Genomic DNA, 24,948 nt, shown 5'->3' on the forward strand with positions numbered 1-24,948 from the left:
GTGGTCCAAGGATCCATTACATAATGGTATTGGCCCACAGCCTAAAAAATGTTGGTCTAGATGGAGGCCTGCCTGGCCTAACAAATTCTATTACTGTTGTGGCAGGGGCTCACACACACCAGACCAATGCAGGCTTAAAGGTAAAACTTGCAGAAAATGCAACGAAGTAGGACACATACAAAGAGCAGACAAAAATACAAATGGTTTGCATGGGGAAAAGAAAAAGATAAAATGTCAAGTTGCAGTTTCAAAAAGAGCACAGATGTGGATGCTGTTGATGAAAAAATGATACTGGTAAGAGTGACACAGGACTAGGTAGCCTTGAGATTTACTATGTGAAAACTAACCAGAGACAAGAAGTATAGCTTACAGTAGAAGTGAACATCAAATAAATTAACATGGAATGGGACACTGGCTCAGCTGTTTCAATCATTCTACAAAATGAGGCTAAATGGCATTTCACAAATATTGAACTGAAGCCTGCAGATAACCAATTAAGAACTTACACTGAAGAAAAGATAACTCCTGTGGAAATGACAGTCATAACAGTGGAATACAACAATGAACAAGCCACACTGGATTTGTATGTGGTTAAAACAGGAGGGCCAGCATTGTGGGGTCATAATTGGCTGAAACAACTGCAAATTGATTGGAGATTCATCCAACTTTTGCATGCCACATCCCCCACAATACAGTCAACTGAAAGCAAATTAAGAAAGGTACTGAATGGTGCCACAGCAGCGTTCAAGGATGGCATTGGAAAATTCAGACATTTCAAGGGTAAAATAGCGCCACACCCAAGTTTTGCAAAGACCGTCCGCTTTCTTAAACCATCTAGTAACCAGGGAGCTAAATCACATGGAGGCTGAAGGAAATCTGTCCAAGGTTGAGTGGATCCCATGGGCAACACCAGTAATCAAAAAGAATAGGTCAGTCAGCAACTAAGATGATTTTAAGCCCGTACAGAAAGTAGATCAATGCCCAAAGAGGGTAACTTCGCAAACCTTTCTGGAGGAAAACATTTCAGCAAAGTGGACTTAGCTGGGATCTACTTACAGATGGGGATGGAAGAAGAGTCCAAAGTGCTTCTCACACTCATTATCGCTATGATAGGTTTATTTTCTGAGTAGCAGCTGCCCTTGCACCCTGGCTGAAAACCATGGACCAGGTGCAAAGAGGCTGCCCAGGATGACATCATTGTTACCAGTAAAAATGACAAGGACTATCTCCAAAATCTCAAGACAGTGTTAAAGAGATTAGAAGATTATGGACGCAGAGCACGATGCAACAAGTGTGAATTCTTTAAACCAAGCATCACTTACTGTGGTCACACCTTCGATGCACAAGAATTACTCAAGTGTGCTGAGAAAATTCCAGCAATGGTGGATGCCCCAAGCCAAAGGACGTTGGCAGAGAAGGAGTGCCAGGGGCAGGGGGTAGCGCGGATACAGACAAACCCAGCTCTGAGACACCAGGCATGGTCATTTGATTCCAAACAATAGGTTTATTGGTCATTACAGAATGTCTCTCTGGTGCTTCCGGCCCCCTTTGCCTTTTCCCAATGATGATTTCCCCCTCCCCCTGCCCACTTCTCACTCTCAGTCCACAATAGAGACCCATATCAGAGTCAGGTGTAACCCTCTCACCGGGCTCGTATGCAAACTCGGCTCGATAGCTAACTAGGCTAACAGCCACGGGACTCAGCGGCAAGAGGGCCTCCCTTCATAAACAATAGACATCTGGGGTTGGTATGATTTGGGGTTCAACCAAACAGGAAGATTGTGATGTTCCAATTAAAGAAACCTCGATTTGAGTGAATGCTGTGTAAATATTGCCCATACCCAATTAACAGATCGCACGCTGCATAAAATTATAAAGGAAGTATATTTACCAATTTCTGCTTTATCAAACAGTCAATAGAAAAAGGAAAAGTAAAGAAAGGAGCCATTACAGTTAAACCAGCCCACTGAATACTTAACTGTTGGAGCTCATACTGGAGTATTCGGGGGGTGTATCTCTTACACGTTGAACCGCAGTCAGTGTGTAAGCACCTGCCACGTTTTCAAACTCCCCTCAAGGACCATCTCGAACAAACTGGCACTCTCTCTCTCAGGACTATTGGCCCTTCCTCCTTGGAGCTATTCATCTGCACAAATCACTTCTTGCAACGGGGACTCTCCTTCCCATGGCATTCTGCAGCATCTTCTCTTCTGTCCCACAAAAAAAAACAGACTACTGTCCTCCAGAAAACTCTTCCCCACAGCTCTCTGGAACCTTCTCTCACATCCCACAATCCTGATTGGCTGACACACATTCCTAAGTTGGACAACATGGGTTCTTATCATAGCCAAAGCCAAAACACACTTCCCAGCACGGCACACTGCTTTTACAGAAAGCTGTTGATATAACCTATCTCACAGCGTAACAGTGGAAATCTTAACCAGTGCACTCACATACGTCACAAAATTAGGTTTGTTTTTTGCAGCAGTGAAAAATATTACGACCGAAGAGTAAAAGAGAGAGACAAGAGTGGAAAATGGTGCTGGAGAGGTAGTAATGGAGATTTTAAAAAAAGGTGGATAAAAATAATAAATGTCAACTCTACTCGTTTCCATAGATGAGTTGCCGGCCTGCTGAGCTCCTCCAGCATTTTGTGTGTGTTGCTCAGGATTTCCAGCATCTCCAAATTTTCTCTCGTTTGGGACAAAATTAATCAACATTTTGTGTCAGTTTTCATTGTGGAAGACACCAGCAGAACGCCAGAAATGCAAATATGTCAGGGGGCAGAAGTGAATGCAGTTGCTATTCGTAAGGAGAAGGTACTTGGAAGGCTGAAAGGTCTGAAGGTTATACGTCATCTGGACCAGATAGACTACACCCCAGGGTTCTGAAAGAGGTAGCTGAAGAGATTAATTCAGATTCAGATTCAGTTTATTGTCATTTAGAAACCACAAATGCAATGCAGTTAAAAAATGAGACAACGTTCCTCCAGAATGATATCACAAAAGCAAATGACAAAACAGACTACACCAGAAAATCCACATAACGTTTGTCAATCCCCAATCCAGAGTCCGGAGAGGCTGCTGCGTGAGGCATTACTAAAGATCTCTCAAGAATTACTAGATTCTGGAACGATTCTGGAGAACTGAAAAATTGCAAATATCATTCCACTCTTTAAGAAGGTAGGGATGCAGAAGAAAGGAAGTTATAGGCCGGTTAACCTACTTCTAGTGGTTGGAAAGATGTTGGAGTCTATCATTAAAGATGAAGTTTCAGGGTACTTGCAGGCACATGACAAAATAGGCCAAAGTCAGGATGGTTTCCTTAAGGGAAATCTTTCAGGAAATAATAGGCTGGATAGGCTCGATAAAGGAAAGTCAGTGGATGTTGTGTATTTGGATTTTCACAAGGCCTTTGACAAGGTGCTGCACATGAGGCTGCTTAACAAGATATGAACACATGGCTTTATCGGAAAGGTGTTAGCATGTTGATGAACCATCAATAACTCTAGGAGACTGGAAGTGAACGAAAGGCTTTTATTAACAGCGAAAAGGGAGCATGACATGTCAAAGTCTGAGGGAGGAGCAGTGCCCCAATCGCCTTTATACAGGGGTCTGTGGGAGGAGCCACAGGAGCAGTCAGCAGAGGGGCGTGTCCAGACAGGTATACATAGTTTACCACATTCACCCCCTCTTTGTTTTAAAAGAGAGTCCCCACGGGGCAAAGTTTCTTACAAGTATATTTACAGGTCAAGTCAATCAGGCAGTCGAGTCTGTCGCTGCGATCTACGTAGCACTGGTGGTGATTGCACCGGTGACGGTGATTGTGCTGGCTCCGGCCTGACTGGAGGTGCCAGCCCGTTAGGCATCAGTAACCCCTCATGCATGTGCGTGTCATGAAGAGTTTGTGTAGGGCTTGGCGTGCATGGTGTCTCATGGGTATATACATCGGTGGGTACAGGGTTCATAGTCACCGTGGAGTGTTCAGGGTAGGGGTCTGGTGCTCCTGCGGGCATCAGGTCGCGGACGGAGACTGTGTCCACCCACCCATCAGGTAAGACCACGTAGGCATACTGGGGGTTCACATGAAGTAGGTGAACCCTCTCGACCATCGGGGAGTATTTAATGCTCCTCGCATGTTTCTGGAGCAGCACTGGCCCTGGGGATGTCAGCCAAGCCGGTAGGGTGGTCCCAGTGGCAGACTTCCTGGGAAAAGAAAAGAGTCGCTCATGAGGGGTGGCATTGGTGGACATACATAACAGAGAGCGGATGGACTGGAGTGCCTCGGGGAGGACCTCCTGCCATCGAGAGACCGGCAATCCCTTTGACCTAAGGGCTAAGAGTGTGGCCTTCCACACCGTGGCATTCTCCCTCTCCACCTGTCCATTCTCCCGGGGATTATAGCTCGTTGTCCTACTAGTAGCAATACCCCTAGCCAGCAGGTACTGGTGCAGTTCGTCACTCATAAACGAGGACTCTCTGTCACTGTGGATATAGCAGGGATATCCGAACAGAGTGAAGAGCTGGCGCAGGGCTTTTATGACGGACGTGGCAGTGGTATCGGGGCAGGGGATGGCAAAGGGGAACCGCGAGTACTCGTCGATTTTGTTAAGGAAGTACACATTGCGGTCAGTGGAGGGAAGGGGGCCCTTAAAGTCAACACTCATTTGCTCAAAGGGGCGGGTGGCCTTGATAAGTTGTGCCTTTTCAGGACGGCAGAAGTGCGGTTTGCACTCAGCGCAGACCTGGCAGTCCCTGGTCATCGTCCTGATGTCCTCAAGGGAGTAAGGCAGGTTCCGGGCTTTCACGAAATGGTAAAATCGGGTGACCCCCGGGTGAAAAAGATCTGCATGGAGGGCTTATAGCCCGTCGAGCTGCGCGCTGGCACATGTTCCCCATTGAGCCTTCCAGGCTGGTACAGGATGTCATAGTTGTAGGTGGAGAGTTCGATTCTCCACCTCAAAATTTTATCAGTTTTGATTTTGCCCCGCTGTTGGTTGCTGAACATGAACGCAACTGAGCGCTGGTCGGTCAGCAAAGTGAACTTTTTGCCGGCGAGATAGTGCCTCCAGTGCCTAATAGCTTCCACTATGGCCTGGGCTTCTTTCTCCACAGCGGAGTGCCGAATTTCAGGGCCCTGAAGGGTACGAGAAAAGAATGCTACTGGCCTGCCTTCCTGATAGAGGGTAGCAGCCAGCACAAAGTTGGAAGGGAATGGTCTCGTCCACCGCATGCATCATTGCTTTGGCAATGTCCCCTTTAATGCGCCTGAAGGCCACACGGGCCTCGGCTGAGAGGGGAAATGCGGTGGACTTGACCAGGGGGCGGGCTTTGTCTGCGTGGTGAGGGACCCATTGGGTGTAATAGGAAAAGAAGCCCAGGCACCGTTTGAAGGCTCTGAGGGTGTTGGGAAGAGGGAGTTCCAACAGGGGGTGCATACGGTCGGGGTCAGGGCCAATGACTCCGTTCTCCACGACATACCCAAGGATAGCAAGTCGGGTGGTTCCGAACACACACTTGTCCCTGTTATAGGTAAGGTTAAAAGCTTTGGCCGCTTGGAAAAATTGTTGGAGGTTGTTGTCATGATCCTGCCAGTCGTGACCGCAGATGGTGATGTTATCCAGATATGGGAACGTGGCCTTCAGTTGGCACTGGTCCACCATCCGGTCCATTTCTCTCTGGAAGACAGAGACACCATTTGTGACACCGAAGGGGACGTGCAGGAAGTGATAAAGCCTGCCGCCCACCTCGAAGGCGGTTTAGGGGCAGTCCTCCGGGCGGATGGGGAGCTGATGGTAAGCGGATTTTAGGTCTATGGTCGAATACACCTTGTACTGAGCTATCTGGTTGACCATATCCACGATGTGAACCTATTGATGGTCTGGCTATAGTCCACGACCATCCTATTTTCCTGCCCGGTCCGAACAACGTCCACCTGGGCCCTCCAAGGACTTGTGCTTGGCTCAATGATCCCCTCCCTGAGCAGCCACTGCACCTCCGACTTAATGAAGGCCCTGTCCCCCGCGCTGTACCTCCTGCTTTTAGTTGCCACAGGTTTACAGTCGGGGGTCAGGTTGGCGAAAAGCGGTGGGGGAGGGATCTTGAGGGTGGAGAGGCTGCAAGTGGTGTCGGTAGCGCAGCTGTTGGCATGGTATTGGGTGGGATATGCGGGTCGGTGTATGTGTGTGGTCAGTAGCGGGGTATGTGATGAATTCCCACAAAACTGAGGATTTCTGACAGTGATTGGTGGGAGGGGCCCATCATACTCCATTGTCACACTTTTCAGGTGGCTCTGGAAGTCGAGCTCCAATAGCACAGGGGCACACAGTTGAGGCATGACCAGTAAAACAAAGTCCCGATACTCTGTGCCCTGCACCACTAGTGTCGCTACACAACCCCCCAGATGTCTGTTATATGTGACCCAGAAGCCATAGCGACCCTCTGGCTTACCAGCTGTGTCACGAGTCCGCAGCGTTGCACCGTGTCTGGGTGAATAAAACTCTCTGTGCTGCCCGTGTCAAACAGGCAGCTAGTCCTGCGCCCCTCCACCAGGATGTCCATCATTGACCTTGCGAGCTGGTGTGGAGTGCTTTGGTTGAGGGTCACGGAGGTCAGAGTTGAATCGCCATCTTGGTCCGGCGTGGTGGGGTGCCAGGTAAGCACCCATGGGTCGTAGGTGGTGTGAGGTGGAGCTGACCAAGATGGCCGCCCCCATGCCTCGCACGCAGCAGGCAGGCAAGATGGCGGTGACCAAGATGGCTGCCCCCATGCCTCGCACACGGCGGGCAGGCAAGATGGCGGCGACCAAGATGACGACCCCATGCCTCGCACGCGGCCCTGCTTGACCCCACTCGCGGTTTGGACTTACAGGCCTTGGCGAAGTGGCCCTTCTTTCCGCAGCTGGAGCAGGTAGCTTCTCGGGCCGGGCAGCGTTTCCGGGGCTGCTTCTCGAGTCCTCAGAAGTAACTCTTCACCGACTTGTGAGTGGCAGCAGCCGTGGTCGATTCACCAGCGGGTGATGGGGACTTCATGGATTCGCGACTGGCAGCAGCCGTGGTCGATTCACCGGTGGGTTGCGGGGTCTGCAGCGTCCATGAGGCCAGCGAGAGATCACACGCCTGGAATGCGTCAGTGTTGTGCAGAGCGGCCTCCAGCATGTCGGCCAGCTCGATCACCGAATCTAAGGTAAGATCGGCGTGTTCCAGCAGCCGCTGGCGCACGTACACTGACCTGATCCCCGTAACGAAGGCGTCTCATACCAGCAGCTCCACATGCTGTTCCGCCGTCAGCCCGCCGCAATCGCAGGCCTGCACGAGTGTCTGTAGGGCCCAGACAAACTCAGCGCTCGAATCTCCGGCCCGCTGCTGCCATGACGCTAAACGATGTCTTGCGTAGACGGTGTTCACCGGCCACAGGTATTGTCTTTTGAGGGCATCCATCGCGCCCTGGTAGTTCGGTTGGTCCCTGATCATGGAGTAGACCCGTGGACTGACCCTGGAGAGGAGAACTCTGCGCATCGTGGCAGACTCGGTCACTGGAATCTCCTCCAGGTACGATTTGAAGCATGCTAGCCAGAGTTTGAAAGTGTTGCCGGCTTCCTGGGATTGAGGGTCGAGATCCAATCTGTTGGGTTGTAAAATACTCTCCATGTTTTAAAAACGCTGTTAAATTGATGCACCATCAATAACTCTCGGAGACTGGAAGTAAACGATAGGCTTTTATTAACAGCGAAAAGGGAAAAGGGAGCACGACATCCTGGAGACTGAGGGAGGAGCAGTGCCCCAATCGCCTTTATACAGGGGTCTGTGGGAGGAGCCACAGGAGCAGTCAGCAGAGGGGCATGTCCAGACAGGTGTACATAGTTTACCACACATGTATAAAAGATTGGATGACTGACAGGAGGCAAAGAGTGACAATAAAGGAGCCTTTTCTGATTGGCTGCCTGTGACTAGTGAAGTTCCTCAGGGGTAATTTCTTTTTACGTTGTATGTTAATAATTTGGATGATGGAATTGATAGTTTTGTTGTCAAGTTTGCCAACTATATGAAGATATAGAGAGGAAGTAGGGTGTCTGTAGAAAGACTTCGATTGGGAGAATGGTCAAAAAAATGACAGATCAGAAGTGTATGGTCATGCACTTTGGCAGAAGGAATAAAGGTGTAGACTGTTTTTGAAATGGGGAGAAAATTCAAAAATGAGAGGTGCAAAGGGACTTGGGAGTCCTTGTGCAGGATTCCCTAAAGGTCCACTTGCAGGTAGAGTTGAGTTAAGGAAAGCTAATGCTATGTTAGCATTCATTTCAAAAGGACTAGAGACAAAAACAAGGGTGTAATGTTAAAGCTTTATAAGGCATTGGGCAGACCACATTTGGAGTATTGTGAACAGTTTTGGGCCCCTTATTTATAAAAGATGTGCTGGCATTGGAGAGGGTCCACAGGAGGTTCATGAGAATGATCCCAGGAATGAAAGGGTTAACACAAATGAAAGAGGAAAATTGGCTCAGCTGTGATAAATTGGCAGAGCAGACTCGATGGGCCAAATGGCCTAATTCTGCTCCTATATCTAATGGTCTTAGCGTATAAGGAGTGTTTGATGGCTCTGGGGTTGTACCCTCTGGAGTTTAGAAGAATGGGCGGAGGATCTCATTGAAGCCTATTGAATATCGAAAGGCCTAGAGAGAGTGAATGTGGAGAGGATGTTTCCTATGGTGGGGGAGTCTAGGACCAGAGGGCACAGGCTCGGAATATTTCCTCATTTCACCCTCTTTTCTGAGGCTGTGCCGTCTGGTCCTGGACCACTACAGGAAAGCTGGTCACACTTGGTGTGAAAATCAAAATGTGCTCATTAAACAATAAATTTAATACAGAATGCCAGGTGTTTCTGGGCAGAAGAGCTGACTGGAATTAGAAAGTGCTTCTGTCTAAACTGTTGGTACAGTGCTTTCTATTCAAAGCAAAAGTGACTAGTTTAAGTGTTATTACTGCAGAGAACAGGCAGTTGGGGCAAATCAAATGGATGCCAATTACGTATCAAGAGGGACAGGTAACTCATATGGAAAACCATTTCAAACATAAAAATGCACTGGTGTAAGAAGACATGTAAATGTTAGGGCAATCATATAACTGGGATGAACAAATTACAGATAGGCCAACTAAATAAATAAAAGATTTGGAGTCAGGCAAATAGAGAGATAGATTGACAGTTGAATAAATAAATTGAGAGGCAAATAACTATTAAATAGGCATTAAGATAAATAGATATGCCATAATATAAATAGAGAAACGTGAGATTAGATAGATAGAGAGATGCAGAGATTGATGTGCTGTCATAGAGATGGAAAGAACGCTAGACAGACTAATTACTTCAACAAGACATGAATATTGTGTGAATCCTTCAGAAGGTGTCTCTGTACCAGGAGGGGGCACCGGTGGCTATCCCAGCTCGAGTTCAAGTTTTCATCAGCTAATGAGGCGGAAAAGTTACTAAGTCCGGCAGCTGTTGTTTGTTGACTTTGGTAAGCAGCAGCTGCACACTTGCATTATCTGTATTTTTTCCAAATCACTACCTGGAGGGAGTACAAGCCAACTGCACATGTTCTGAGAGGGAGGCATGGGCCACCAGTTTGGAGAAGCCTTCCCACTGCTCAGCAGGAGCACGGGGATTGGGTCCCTCACTCCGTGACCCTCGGGGAGTGCTTGGGCCGTGGGCTGTGGGTGAAAGGTGAAAAGTTTAAGGGGAACATGAGGGGAAACTTCTTCACTCAGAAGGTTGTGGGAGTGTGGAATGAGCTGCCAGTGCAAGTGGTGCGTGTGAGCTCAATTTCAACGTTTAAGAGAAGTTTGGATAGGTACGTGGATGACAGGGGTATGGAAGGTTATGGTCTCGGTGCAGGTCAATGGGAGTAGCATGGAGTAGATGGGCTGAAGGACCTGTTTCAGTATTGTACTTTTCTATGACTCTATCAACATCGATGCTTTATTAGATTCTCCGTTGAACAGACAAAAATTAATGGGGGAGTTAATGGTGCGGTTATGAGTGGTTGTTCCGGAGGAGTTGAAGACGGACTGAATCCCTGGTGATCACACTGGTAAGTAGATGGCACAGATCCATCGGGAATGGCAACAGCTCAAAGAGTGGGACGAGCCGAACTTTGAACACAAGTAACCCAACTTCATAATGAAACACAAGAGATTCTGCAGATGCCTGAATGCTTGAGCGATACACACAAAATGCTGGAGGAACTCAGCAAATCAGGCAGCATCTACGGAGCAGAGTAAATGGGTGACATTTTGGTCTGAGATCCTTCATCATTAACCTCAAATTGTGAGCAGTTTTGGGCCCCATATCTAAGAAACGATGTGCTGGAGTTGGAGAGGATCCAGAGAAGGTTTATGAAAATGATCCTGGAATAAAAGGGTTAACATATGAGGAGAGTTTCATAGCTATGCACATGTACTTGCTGGAGTGTAGAAGAATGGGACCATTGAAACCTACCAAATATTGAAAGGTTTAGACAGAATGGACATGGAGAGGATAATTCCTATAGTGGGGGAGTCTAGGACCAGAGTTAGAATCAGGTTTATTATCACTGGCATGTGTCATGAAATTTGTTAACTTAGCAGCAGCAGTTCAATGCAATACATAATCTAGCAGAAAGAGAGAAAAAAATAATAGTAAATAAATAAAACATAATAATAAATAAACAAGTAAATCAATGACATATATTGAATAGATTATTTAAAAATGTGCAAAACAGAACTACTGTGTATTAAAAAAAAGTGAGGCAGTGTCCAAAGCTTCAATGTCCATTTAGGATTCAGATGGCAGAGGGGAAGAAGCTGTTCCTGAATCGCTGAGTGTGTGCCTTCAGGCTTCTGTACCTCCTACCTGATGGTAACAGTGAGAAAAGGGCATGTCCTGGGTGCTGGAGGTCTTTAATAATGGACGCTGCCTTTCTGAGACACTGCTCCCTAAAGATGTCCTGAGTACTTTGTAAGCTAGTGCCCAAGATGGAGCTGACTAGATTTACAACCTTCTGCAGCTTCTTTCGGTCCTGTGCAGTAGCCCCCCCATACCAGACAGTGATGCAGCCTGTCAGAATGCTCTCCATGGTACATCTATAGAAGTTTTTGAGTGTATTTGTTGACATGCCAAAACTCTTCAAACTCCTAATAAAGTATAGCTGCTGTCTCGCCTTCTTTATAACTACATCGACATGTTGGGTCCAGGTTAGATCCTCAGAGATCTTGACACCCAGGAACTTAAAGCTGCTCACTCTCTCCACTTCTGATCCCTCTGTGAGGATTGGTATGTGTTCCTTCGTCTTACCCTTCCTGAAGTCCACAATCAGCTCTTTCGTCTTACTGATGTTGAGTGCCAGGTTGTTGCTGTGGCACCATTCCACTAGTTGGCATATCTCACTCCTGTACGCCCTCTCCTCACCACCTGAGATTCTACCGACAATGGTTGTATCATCAGCAAATTTGTAGATGGTATTTGAGCTATGCCTATCCACAGTCATGTGTATATAGAGAGTACAGCAGTGGGCTAAGCACACAACCCTGAGATGAGCCAGTGTTGATCATCAGCGAGGAGGAGACGTTATCACCAATCCTCACAGACTGTGGTCTTCCGGTTAGGAAGTCGAGGATCCAATTGCAGAGGGAGGTACAGAGGCCCAGGTTCTGCAACTTCTCAATCAGGATTGAGGGAATGATGGTATTAAATGCTGAGCTATAGTCGATGCACAGCATCCTGACATGGGTATTTGTGTTGTCCAGGTGGTCTAAAGCCGCATGGAGAGCCATTGAGATTGTGTCTGCTGTTGACCCATTCTGGCGATAGGCAAATTGCAATGGGTCCAGGTCCTTGCTGAAGCAGGAGTTCAGTCTGGTCATGACCAACCTCTCAAAGCATTTCATCACTGTCGATGTGAGTGCTACCGGGCGATAGTCAATAAGGCAGCTCACATTATTCTTCTTAAGCACTGGTATAATTGTTGTCTTTTTGAAGCAAGTGGGAACTTCTGCCCATAGCGGTGAGATTGAACATGAATACTCCCACTAGTTGGTTGGCACAGATTTTCAGAGCCTTACCAGGTACTCCAGTGGGACCTTATGTCTTGCGAGGGTTCACTCTCTTTATAGTCAGCCTAACATCGGCCTCAGAGATCACAGGGTCATCAGGTGCAGCAGGGACCTTCACAGCGGTAGTTATATTCTCCCTTTCAATGCGTGCATAGAAGGTGTTGAGTTCATCTGGTAGTGAAGCATCACCGTCATTCATATGTAGGAAGTAATGTCTTGCAGACCCTGCCAGAGTTGCCGTGCATCTGATACCACCTCCAACCTCATTTGAAATTGTCTGTTTGCCCTTGAAATAGCCCTCCGCAAATCATAGCAACACACACAAAATGCTGGTGGAACGCAGCAGGCCAGGCAGCATCTATAGGGAGAAGCCCTGTCGATGTTTTGGGCCGAGACCCTTCGTCAGGACCCTTCGTGAGTCCTGACGAAGGGTCTCGGCCCGAAACATTGACTGGGCTTCTTCCTATAGATGCTGCCTGGCCTGCTGTGTTCCACCAGCATTTTGTGTGTGTTGCTTGAATTTCCAGCATCTGCAGATTTCCCCATGGCTCCACAAATCATACCTGATTTTCTGGTACAGGCCTGTGTTGCTAAACAGACCTAGCCTTCATCAGACGATGTACCTCCTGGTTCATCCACGGCTTTTGGTTTGAGAACGTACAGTAAGTCTTTGTAGGCACACACTCATCCACACAGGTTTTAATGAAGTCGGTAACAACTACAGCATACTCATCCAGGTTCGAAGATGAATCCCTGAATACAGTCCAGTCCACCGTTTCAAAGCAGTCCTGTAGGCACTCCTGTGCTTCCCTTGTCCAAATCTTCTTGGTCCTCACTACTGGTGCTGCAGTCTTCAGTCTCTGCCTGTACTCAGGGAGTAGAAGTACAGCCAGGTGATCAGACTTCCCGAAGTGAGGGCGTGGAATAGCGCAGTAGGCATTCTTGATGGTGGTGTAGCAATGGTCCAGTGTGTTGTTTCCTCTGGTATTGTGAGTGATCTGTTGATGGTAATTGCTTAGTGATTTTTTCAGACTGGCCTTGTTAAAATTTCCCAAAACGATGGTGAAGGCGTTAGGGTACGTTGTTTCATGCATGTTGATCCCATTGCTCAGATCATCTAAAGCCTGCTTGGCATTGGCCTGAGGTGGAATGTAAACTGCTACCAAAATGACCCCAGAGAATTCCTGTGGTAGGTGAAAAGGACAGCACTTAACTGCTAGATATTCCAGGTCTGGTGAGCAGAATTGAGACAGCACTGATATATTTGTGCACCAAGAAGAGTTGATCATGAGGCACACTCCTCCACCTCTGCTTCTGAGAGACTCTATAGATCTATCCTGACCATGTATAGTAAACTGAATCGCTGCATCTGGTACAGACTCAGAATGGAAAAACATCCCTTTAGAACAGATTTGAGGAGAATTTTTTTTAGCCAGAGGGTAGTGAACCTGTGGAATTCATTGCCACAGCTGGCTGTGGAGTCCAAGTCATTAGGCATATTTGAAGTGGAAGTTAATAGGCCTTGATTAGTAAGAGTGCCAAAGGTTATGTGGAGACGGCAGGAGAATGGGGCTAAATAAGTCAGATATGATTTAATGATTGAGCAGATTCAATGAACCAAATGGCCTAATTCTGCTCCTGTGTCTTATGGTGAACAGTGTAGCAGATCGTTGGACGGAGCCCACGTTTTCTCTTTGCGATCTCCTTTCTCCCGGCCATCTGGAAATATCTCACTGCTCTCTGGCTCTCAGTCAGAGGAACAGTAGCCACCAAGTTAGCACAGAGGCTCAGTGTGGTTAGGACACAGAACACAGTACAGAACAGCACAGGAACAGGCTCTTCTGCCCACCATGCTGTGCCAAACTAATTAAGATAATGTCACCTAATTAAACTAATCCCATCTGCCTGCACATGGACCGTATCCCTCCATTCCCTGAATATTCGTGTGCCCATCGTAGAGTCTCTTAAATGGCACTGTCATAGAGCTTCTGTCTCCACCTCCATTCCTGGCAGCCCATTTACACATCTCCTTTGAACTTTCACCCTCTCTCCTTACATGCCTGCTGTCTAGCAATAGACATTTTGACCGTGAGATCTTGATCAACGTGGGTTCAAATCCAATCACCGCAGCTCCGAAATTTAATTTCAAGTAATTAAGTAAAGTGAAGGTGAAATGACCAGATCAGTCACACTGTTGTCCTTCAGAATCAAAGTGAGGTTCGTTGTAATATTCACAATGTACACACAGGCGAAAAGAAAATCTTACGAGCAGCAGCGTCACAGGCACAGAGCATCATGACAACAGCTTTATGGAGAAAAATAAATACAAACAAGTTATAACAACACACAAAATGCTGGATCAGCTCAGCAGATCGGGCAGCATCTATGGAAATGTATACATAGTTGATGATTTGGGGCAGAGACTCTTCTTCAGAACAAAGTCCCCCCCCCCCCCTCTTCTTTTCTACTGATCTTTACCTCTTCTCTCTTGCCTATTGCTTCTCCCTGGGTCCCCTCCTCTTTCTCTTTCTCCTATTATCCCCTCTCCTCTCCTATCAGATTACTTCCTCTCCAGCCCTTGACCTTTCCCATCCGCCTGGCTTCACCTATCACCTTCCAGCTAGCCTCCATCCCCTCCCCCCACCTTTTTATTCTGGCATCTTCCCCTTTCCTTCTCAGTTCTGAAGAAGGGTCTCAGCCCGAAATGTTGAGTTTGTTTTCTTTTCTGTAGATGCTGCCTGGCCTGCTGAGTTCCTCCAGCATTTTGTGTGTGTTACTCTGGATTTCTACAGTTTATGTTAAGCAATAGATCAAATATACAGGTTGATCTTCACTAATCCAGCACCATCGGGACCTGAGGAGTGCCGGATTACTGAAAATGCCGGATTACAGAAGGATCACATTAATGTTAGATAATAATGAAACAGAAATATTAAATGAGTAGCAAGTGAAATTTTAATAAAGTAATATACTGTACAGGCACAGATACAATAAAGGGTACAGGTAAATGTACAGGAAATAATTTATACAGAATAGTTGAGTACTCCCGCTTCTAAAGTGAGGACATGATTTGAGAGTTAAGGGGCAAAAGTTTAAGGGTAACACGAGGGGGAATTTCTTTACTCAGAGAGTGGGTAGCTGTGTGGAATGAGCTTCCAGTAGAAGTGGTAGAGGCAGGCTCGATATTGTCATTTAAGGTAAAATTGGATAGGTATATGGACAGGAAAGGAATGGAGGGTTATGGGCTGAGTGCGGGCCAGTGGGACTAGGTGAGAGTAAGTGTTCAGCATGGACTAGAAGGGCCGAGATGGCCTGTTTCCGTGTTATAATTGTTATATGGTTATAAAGTGAGACGTTTAATATACCTTCAGGCAAAGTTACATGTCTGCAAGTGTGGGGTTGTCAGGATCATCAGCATCTTCCATCTTGAAAAATTTGCTGAAACTGGCACAACAGTTTCTTCAGGAACTGTTGATGATGGTGGTGGCAGCACATCTGGGTGAGCAGAAGCAGAAGTCAGAGAAAGGAGATCTTCTATACGCCACATTTTATGCAACCACCAGGTGGCCGGGGATTCGGCGCTGGGCTCTTCCCTCTTCACTCTCAGTTACTGAGGGAATCTTCGTTAGTTTCTTTTCCTCCGTTCAGTAATATGCTTAAATTCAGCGGGTCGCCATGTCTGACCTGAGGTCGTAAGCAGATGAGAACGGAGTGCTGGCCGGGCGACACCGGAGGGCAGTGCGCGACTGCCAGTGGGGGGGTGGAGAAAGCGGACCGACCCAGTGCGCGTCAGCTCGCCTGCCGCTAGCGTGTGAGACAGGTGGGTGCCGGGCAGCCGCGCCTCATGCAAATGATATTAATAAATGCAGGAATCGCCTGTCTGCGCTTACAAGAGCGCGCCAACACGTGAACAGATCTAGCGCAACCAAAACAATGTGCAGCTGATTGGTACGGTGGCCCGGGAAATTTGAAATTACAGATGTGCGGAAAATTTGGAACCAGTGCCAGATTATTGAAGGAACTGGATTATAGGTAGTCGGATGGTCGACTGTATTATAAATGTTAATTATATACACTATATAGATTATATATACAGTACTGTGCAGAAGTCTCAGGCACATATATAGCCAGGATGCCTACGACTTTTGCACGCTACTGTATCAGGAGCAAAGAATGGTGAGGGTGGAACGCTACAGGAGGGGTGTGGTACAGGTGGCGGAGAAGGAGTGCTGTGGGTACAGACACACCCAGCACAAGACACCAGGTCAGTTCATTTGATTCCAAACAACTGGTTTATTGACGTAAACACGAGGAAATCTGCTGATGCTGGAAATTCAAGCTACACACACAAAATGCTGGTGGAACACAGCAGGCCAGGCAACATCTATAGGGAGAAGCGCAGTCGACGTTTCGAGCCGGGACCCTTCGCCAGTCCTGATGAAGGGTCCCGGCCCGAAACGTCGACTGTACTTCTTCCTATAGATGCTGCCTGGCCTGCTGTGTTCCACCAGCATTTTGTGTGTGTAACTGGTTTATTGATCATTACAAAATGTCTCTCTGGTGCTTCCCGCTTCCTTCCCTCTCCCTTTGCCTTTCCCCAGCCATGATTCCCCTTCTCACTCTCACCCCAAAATAGAGACCCATATCAGAATCAGGTTTATAACCATATAACAATTACAGCACGGAAACAGGCCATCTCGGCCCTTCTAGTCCGTGCCGAACGCTTACTCTCACCTAGTCCCACTGGCCTGCACTCAGCCCATAACCCTCCATTCCTTTCCTGTCCATATACCTATCCAATTTTGCTTTAAATGACAATATCAAACTCGCCTCTACCACTTCTACTGGAAGCTCATTCCACACAGCTACCACTCTCTGAGTAAAGAAGTTCCCCCTCCTGTTACCCCTAAACTTTTGCCCCCTAACTCTCAACTCATGTCCCCTTGTTTGAATCTCCCCTACTCTCAATGGAAAAACTCTCAATTATCACTCACATTTATCGTAAATTTATGTGTGTGTGAGTGTGTGTGTATATATATATATATATATACATACACACACACACATATTCGTGTATGAGTAATGCAATAAGGGAGCAAAAATAGTGAGGTAATATTCACGGGTTTATTGTCAATTTAAAAATCTGATGACAGAAGGGAAAAAAATGTCCCTAAAATATTGAGTGTGTGCCTTCAGGCTCCTGTACCTCCTCCCCGATGGTAGCAATGGGAAGCGAGCATGTCCTGGGTGATGGGGATCCTTAATGATGGATGCCAACTTTTTGAGGCAGCGCCATTTGAAGATGTCCTCAATGCTGGGGAGACCTGTGCCCATGATGGAGCTGGCTAAGTTTGCAAGCCTCTGCAGCTTTTTCCGATCCTGTACAGTGGTTCCTCCACACCAGGCAGTGATGAATGCTCTTTCAGGTACATCAGTAGAAAGGTGCTGGAGTCCTTGGTGACGTATGATATCTCCTCAAACTCCTAAAGAAATTAAGCTGCTAGCAATTCTTTGAAATTGCATCAGGATAGATATTCAGAGATGTTGACATGCCAAAACTTTCCACTGCTGACTTCTCAATGAGGACCGGTGTGTGTTCCTTCGACTTCCCCATCTTAAGGTCCACAATCACTTCTTTGGTCTTACTGCTGTTGAGTGCAAAGTTGTTGTGACACCACTCAACGCCAGTAAGACCAAGGAGTGAGATATCAGATCTATCTCACTCCCGTACGCAATTACTTAGACGCCACCCTACCTCCGACAGCCACGTCCTGCAATCAAATAAATAATCCCAGCATTTTATTTCTGACAAAACACGAACGATCTTTCGAAATGATTTTCTGCCTGAGCGGGAAGAGTGGTAAATGCAATGAGCAGAATAGGGCCTCAAACCATTAACATGCTTGTAACGATCACAGTGCTTGAGTAAGATGGAGAGCTGTAATGGGCTGCAAATTAGTGTTGGCAAATTTAATGTTCAAGCACATAGTGTTCTTGTTTCAAGGACTCTCTGTTCTACTCTAATAGGGGCTTTCACTTGCCCCAAATAAACAAACCAAACACCTGCATGGATATGATAGAGAGGTATTTGATATCACTACTTTCAATAATATCATCAAGAGTATTAATTTCAGTGACACCACCACACTGCACTGCCGGAGCATCAAACAATCTGCCGGAGGGACTCAGCAGCTCGAGCAGCACTTGTGGAGGTGGGTGAGGGGTGGGGCGAGGTTAAGAGAAAGAATTTAATTCATTTATTTAGAAATACAGACCTCCAAGAGGACCACAACCTTGCCGTGGTTTGGAGTCTTGCACGCCTCGTTGACCCGGAGAGCTGTGTTGTGCTTTGGCTCTTGGTAGGGTAAATGAATACAAAAGAACAGGAACTGGCCCTTCCGGCCAATGAGCCATGCTACCCAGCAACGCACCTGTGTAATACTAAACTAATCACAGGCCAATTTAATCACCAGTTAACTTACTAACTGGTAGGTGAGGGGAAACCCACACCATCACGTACAAACTCCTTCCAGACGGTGCTGAAATTGAACTCTGAATTCTGACGCCCCAAGCTGTAATAGCGCTGTGCCGACCGCGACGTTACTGTGGCACCCTGTTTATCAGGGTACGGGGTCGGAAGCCTGCACTCGTGCCTCCATGGTTCAGTTTGGTTTGTTGCTGACTGCGTCACGGGCAGGAATAGAAACGCCGATGCCCAGGAGTGGAAAGGACTGCAGAAAGAGATGGGCACAGCCCAGTCCATCACAGAGAAGCTCTCCCCACCACTGAGCACTGCCACAAGAAAGCAGCATCCGTCATCAAGGACCCCCACCATCCAGGCCACACTGATTTCTCATTACCGCCATTAGGCAGGAGGTACAGAAGCCCTAGGTCCAACACCACCATGTACAGGAACAGTTTATCATCCTTCAGACCATCAGGCTCCCGAACCAGTGCAGACAAGTTCACTCAGCACCACTCTGGACTGATTCTGCAGCCTACAGACTCACTTTCAGGGACTCTTCACAACTCTTGTTCTCAGTATTATTTTTATTTGTAGCTTTTTCTTCTTGGCTCTTTGTCAGACTTGGTTTATCGATAGTTTTTTTGTAAAGTTCTACTGAATTTCTTTCCTTTCCTGCAAATGCCAGAAAGAAAACTTATCTCAAGCTGGTACATGGTAACATATATGTGCTTAGGTAATTTGTTTACTCTGACTTTGACCTTGGAGAAAGGAGGGATAGGAGATGACCAGATGAAACAAGTGTTCAGCTAGAGGCATTTTCCCAGGGCAGATATGGCTGAAGTGAGCAGACATACTTTTAAGATGATTGATGAAAGTAATGAGGGAATGTCGGAGGGAGTTTATTTTACAGAGTGGTGGGTGTGTGCACTGCCAGGAGTGATGGTAGGGGCAGGGAGATTAGAGACATTTAGGAAACTCTTAGAAGGATGATAGAAAAATGGAGGGCTATGAAGGAGGAAAGGTTAGATTGATCTTTATCAACTTTATTATGTGCCATGTCATATGATGTAGGCGATCACGGTCTTTGACCATGATTGTTTTAAGTAATTTTTTGTATAACAGTGGTTTGCCATTGCCTCCTTCTGGGCAGTGTCTTTACAAGACGGGTGACCCCAGCCATTATCAACACTCTTCAGAGACTGTCTGCCTGGCGTCAGTGGTCGCATAACCAGGACTTGTGATCTGCACCGGCTGCTCAACCGACCATCCACCACCTGGTCCCATGGCTTCATGTGACCTTGCTCGTGAGTGACCTGTAGGCTGGCGGAGGGAAGGAGCACCTTACACCTCCTTTGGTAGAGGCGTATCTCCGCCACGCCACCTACAGAATGATCTTAGAGTCGGTTAAAAGGTTGGCACAACATTATGGGGGGAAGGGCCTGCAGATTGCAGTGATGTGCTAAGTTCTATGTTTTATGTGCAGGCAGATGAACAATTTAAGTTGGCATCATGGTTGGCACAGACTCTGTGGGAAAGGGGCTGTTCCTGCGCTGTTCTGTTCTATGTTCTTTGGCCATCAGAGGTGGAACAATTAAGTGCAGGGGTGATTGGCAGAGTAAGGTTGGATGGGCACAGAGCGATCCTGAAGGGCTGGGGTGATTATCACAACAGGCATTTCGACACAAGGATGAGAACTTGTTCCTCTCAGTTTTCTCTTTGCTCTCCATTTTGATATCAGTACTTTGATGTCACTTCTCTGCTGAGAAACAAATTGATTCTTTCTCCTTTCTCCCATGGAGAATAATGCACAAGGGCAGATAATGATGTAAATTATGTATTCAGTTGTAGAGGTGATTATCTTTTAATCTGGAACTCCTTCTGCTAATGGCCTGCTGAAAGGATACTCCTTTATCAAAGTGTAGTATTTACGCGCCTCACAATGTTCCCGGCCTATCCTCCACCCAGCCATGTCGCAAGCATTTCAGATGAAATTCAGCTTCCAGTGCTCAAACTCCCAAGGTCACTTTTTTCTCTCCATATCTTCTCTCTCAGATAAAGCCAGCAACAAGAGGTGCATTGAGTAATTGTTTCAACCTCTCTATCTTGCATTTTAAAATTTTCGCTCTGTCTCCCCTCCCCCGGGTCTTTGTAACAGGTTCCAATTTCTACTGCCTTTGAGACTGAGCTTCTTCTCCACTTCCGAGTCCAGCAGGCCTGGACCTCATCTTTCAGAACACCATCCCTAAACACTCTCCGCCTTCTGACTTAAATTCAGGTTCAGTTATCACACATAATTCAAAACATACCGTACAGTGAAATGCTTTGCTTGTGTTAACAACCAGCGCAACCCAAGGATGTGCTGGGGGCAGCCCGCAAGAGTCACCAAACATTCTGGCACCGAATGTTTGCTTTGCAGAACAATGCGACAGGAAAGCAATCTGCTTTCCTCCCTCCCACCCACACTGTACTCCAAACCGTGTGGTGTGGGGCCAGTAGAGAGGTGTGGAGGTTAGGGTTAGGGATAGGGCTACAGTTGAGATGGAGGTGAGAGGGAGGGTGTGGGGGACCTGGCGGGCAGAGAGATGGACATGGTGGAGAGTCAGGGCCTCGAGCCAGCAAACCCACAGACTCCAGTGGCCTTCAGACCTGTAGACAGAGGGATTTCTCAGTCTTTGAGCTTTGATATTGACCCTGGGACTAGCCGATGGCAAAGCCCCAAGCTACAGGCCTGAAACCATGGCTCACTGGTGATGTTTCAGTAAGCAATAAGTGTGGAGAGCATCCTGAGTAGTTGCATCATGGCCAGGTCCAGCAATTCGAACGCTCAGCGATGTGAGAAGAGCAGTGGACTCTGCCCAGTGCTTCACGGGAGTATACCCGCGGACTGACCCTGGAGAGGAGGATTTTGTGCATGATAGCAGGCTCAGTCACGGGAATCTCTTCCAGGTACGATTGGAAGCATGCAAGCCAGAGTTCAAAGGCAATGGCTGCTTCGGGAGATTGAGGATCAATGTCCAACCGGTCCGGTCGTAAAATGCTCTCCATGTTTTAAAATTGCAGCTAATAAAAGCCTATCGTTTGCCTCCCGTCTCCGAGAGTTATTGATGGTGCATCAATTTTATTAGCTGCAAACGTGACCACAACATCTCGGAGACTGAGGGAGGAGCAGTGCCTCCAATCGCCTTTATACAGGGGTCTGTGGGAGGAGCCACAGGAGCAGTCAGCGGGGGGGGGGGGGGGGGCATGTCCAGACAGGTATACACATAGTTTACCACACCACTACCGCTAGTATCTGCCTCTAATAGAGGCATTGCCTCAAGAAGGAAACATCAATAATCCAGGCCACCTTCTCACTGCTCCCGTTGGGCAGGAGATACAAAAGCCTGAAGACCCACAGCACCATGCTCAAGTACAGCTACTTCCTTTCAACCATTCAGTTCTTGAACTGACCGACAGAAGTCTAATCATGATCTAAGCAAGGCAACACTGTGACCACTTGGATCACTTTGCAGTTTAAAGGACTCCTTTTCATCGTACCTCTGTTCTTTCTTGCAAAAGATGTGCACGTTTAATTCATGTTTTCCTTTTGACTGCTGCTTACCTGATGCAGTGTGATGCTGCTGGAAGTAAGTTTTCCATTGCCCCTGTAATTACGCCAATGACAATAACTTGACTTTGACCTGGAAACACCACATAAAAAATGTGCTCGAGCACCTATTCTTGGAGTACGGAATAGTTATTTTACCGGGCAGTGGTTCTTGGGATAGTCTTTACTGCATTGAAAGTTCTTTGTAAATGCATTAGCTTCTAGTCCAGGTGTGGTGACAAATATCATGTTGGCTCTCTTCTGGATGAATGTATCTGTGCATCTGGGTCCTTGCAGTTGGAAAGCAGCTGTATCTGAACATATGCGAAAAGCAATGGCCAGGCCAAGTAATATCACTTGACAAATACGGGCAGCTGTGAATTAGCAAAGCCATTGGTATGCTTGGTGAATTTCCAGCTTGGAATCAGTTCCCATTCCATTTTCAAATTCACACCAACAAAGAAGGAATTGCTGCCTCTTTGCTTGCAACTCAGATTTAGCCTGATGGCAGCTGACTGCTGTTTATGCGGATAGGTTGAGTGAGGGCTTTTCTCTCCGGAGCAAAGGAGGATGAGGGGTGACTTGCTAGAGGTGCACCAGATGGTAAGAGGCGCAGGCTGAGTTGAGAGCCAGACGCTTTTTCCCGGAGCAGAAATGGCTAATACCAGGAGGCGTAATTTTAAGGTAATTGAAGGAAAGCATAGTGGGGGATGGCAGAGGGAGCTTTTTCACACACACAGTGGTGGGAACATGAAGCATGTTGCCATGTTCCCTTGAATTTGGAACCAGTGTGTGCAAAGCTCTCGTGCTCTGCAATTTTTTATCCCAGTGGAACCAACATGTGCGCACCGAATAATTTCTTCAATAAAAATGGTATAAATACGCCAGTTCTAAAACCCGCAGACAAATCATCGCAAACTCCACGTTGTCAACACCGTCCGCATCAGAAACAGGGAAAGGAAGTGTGATTGTGTACAGTCGTGACATATACTTAACGTGCCAGCGAGGTAGAGGGGGACAACCTTTTGTGCGCAGTTTGAATTCCTTTGGGCACGAGTAGCAAAAGATGTGTGTGTGCACATGCTCACCACTTAGAGGGGACATTGCAGGTGTGGTGGTAGAGTCAGATACAATAGGGACATTTAAGAGACTGTCAGGCATATGGATGAAAGGAAAATGGAGTGCTGTGTAGGAGGGAAGGGTTAGATTGATCTTAGAATAGGTTAAATGGTCAGCACAATATCACGGGCCGAAGGGCCTGTATTCCGCTGTAGTTTCTATATTCTGTGTTCTAGGAACCATGGATAACCTGTAAACATCACCAGGTCCTCCAGATTAAAACCTGGAGATTGTCGATATGTAGGAGTAAAGATACCATTATGGCTTCTTTGGTTAAAACAGTGGGAGATAATGGAGTGCAAAAGCAGGTGGGACCCAAAATTAGACCAGCCATTGAACCTCAGGGTGGTCTGATGGTCTTTGCATTATTTATTCATCAAAACACAGATGTTTTGGACATGTATCAGTGATAATAACGCTGGGTCCGGGTTTGGGTGGGGATGGTGAAAGGGCAGCTGTTTCATCCCCTGTGACTGCGCAGGAGAGTGCTGTGAGTCAGGCAGTGGCTGGTTGAAGAATGGGCCAAGAAACTGTGGAAAGAAGAGTTCTTTTCTAATCACAAACAGGAGAAAATCTGCAGATGCTGGAAATCCAAAGCGACTCACACAAAATGCTGGAGGAACTCAGCCGGCCAGGCAGCGTCTGTGGAAAAGAGTAAACAGTCGATGCTTTGGGCCAAGATCCTTCATCAGGACTGGAGAAAAAAAGATGGGAAGTCAAAGTAAGAAGGAGGGGGAGGGGAGGAAGAAATGCAAAGCTAGTAGGTGATAGGTGAAAGTCAGAGTGACCATAGAAGTTGCCTGACCTGCTGGGTCCCTCCAGCAATTTGAATGTGTTATCCTGGATCTTGAGCATCTGCAGAGCATCTTATGTGTATGTACCTGTCCGAATATATTTTAAATATTGCACTTGTGCGACACTGCAGTTTCCATATGCACACCACCCCTCAGATTGGTCACAAGTTGCCCCTCAGGACCCTTTAAAATCTGTCCTCTCTCATTTGAACCTATGTGCCCACCCCCCCACCCCCCCCCCCGCCTTGCTCTGGGGAACCGCCGTGGCTATTCACCTTGGGGGTTTTCAATACCTCTAGAAGTTCACCCAACAACCTCCTATGCATCAGGAAAAAACACTCCATCCTACCTCACCCCTCCTTATAACCCAAGCCCTCCTGGATCTTGTTTGGACGCTTTCCATGTTAATGGCCTTCTCGTAGCAGGGTGACCGGCAGTGTACACGGTACTCCAAACGTGGCCTCACCAATGTTACCTTAGAGATCAGTTTTATTTGTCACAGATACATCATAACTTTGACACGTACAGGATTTGCTTTCTGCACATGGGGGGTGGTGCTGTTCTTGTTACTGTTTGCAGAATTTGATTCTGCGTGTGCGCGTTTGGGGGGGGGTGGCTTGATGTTGCCGTTTGCGCGATTTGGTTTTTATTGTGCGTGGGGGGGGGGACTGATGTTTTTCTTTGAATGGCTACCGTTGTTTCATGGCCGTCTGGAGAAGACGAATCTCAGAGGTGATCATAAGCGTACCTCGAACCTTGAAATCGCCATTTGCATCAGCGACCAAAATGTCTGAGGATGTGCTGGGGGGCAGCCCACGTGCCACCACGCAACCAGTGCCAACAGAGCGTACCTACATCTAACTGTAGGCCTTTGGGAAGCGGGAGGACACCAAAGCAC

Source organism: Hemitrygon akajei, chromosome 8 (assembly GCF_048418815.1).
Source record: "Hemitrygon akajei chromosome 8, sHemAka1.3, whole genome shotgun sequence".
Taxonomy (NCBI): domain Eukaryota; kingdom Metazoa; phylum Chordata; class Chondrichthyes; order Myliobatiformes; family Dasyatidae; genus Hemitrygon; species Hemitrygon akajei.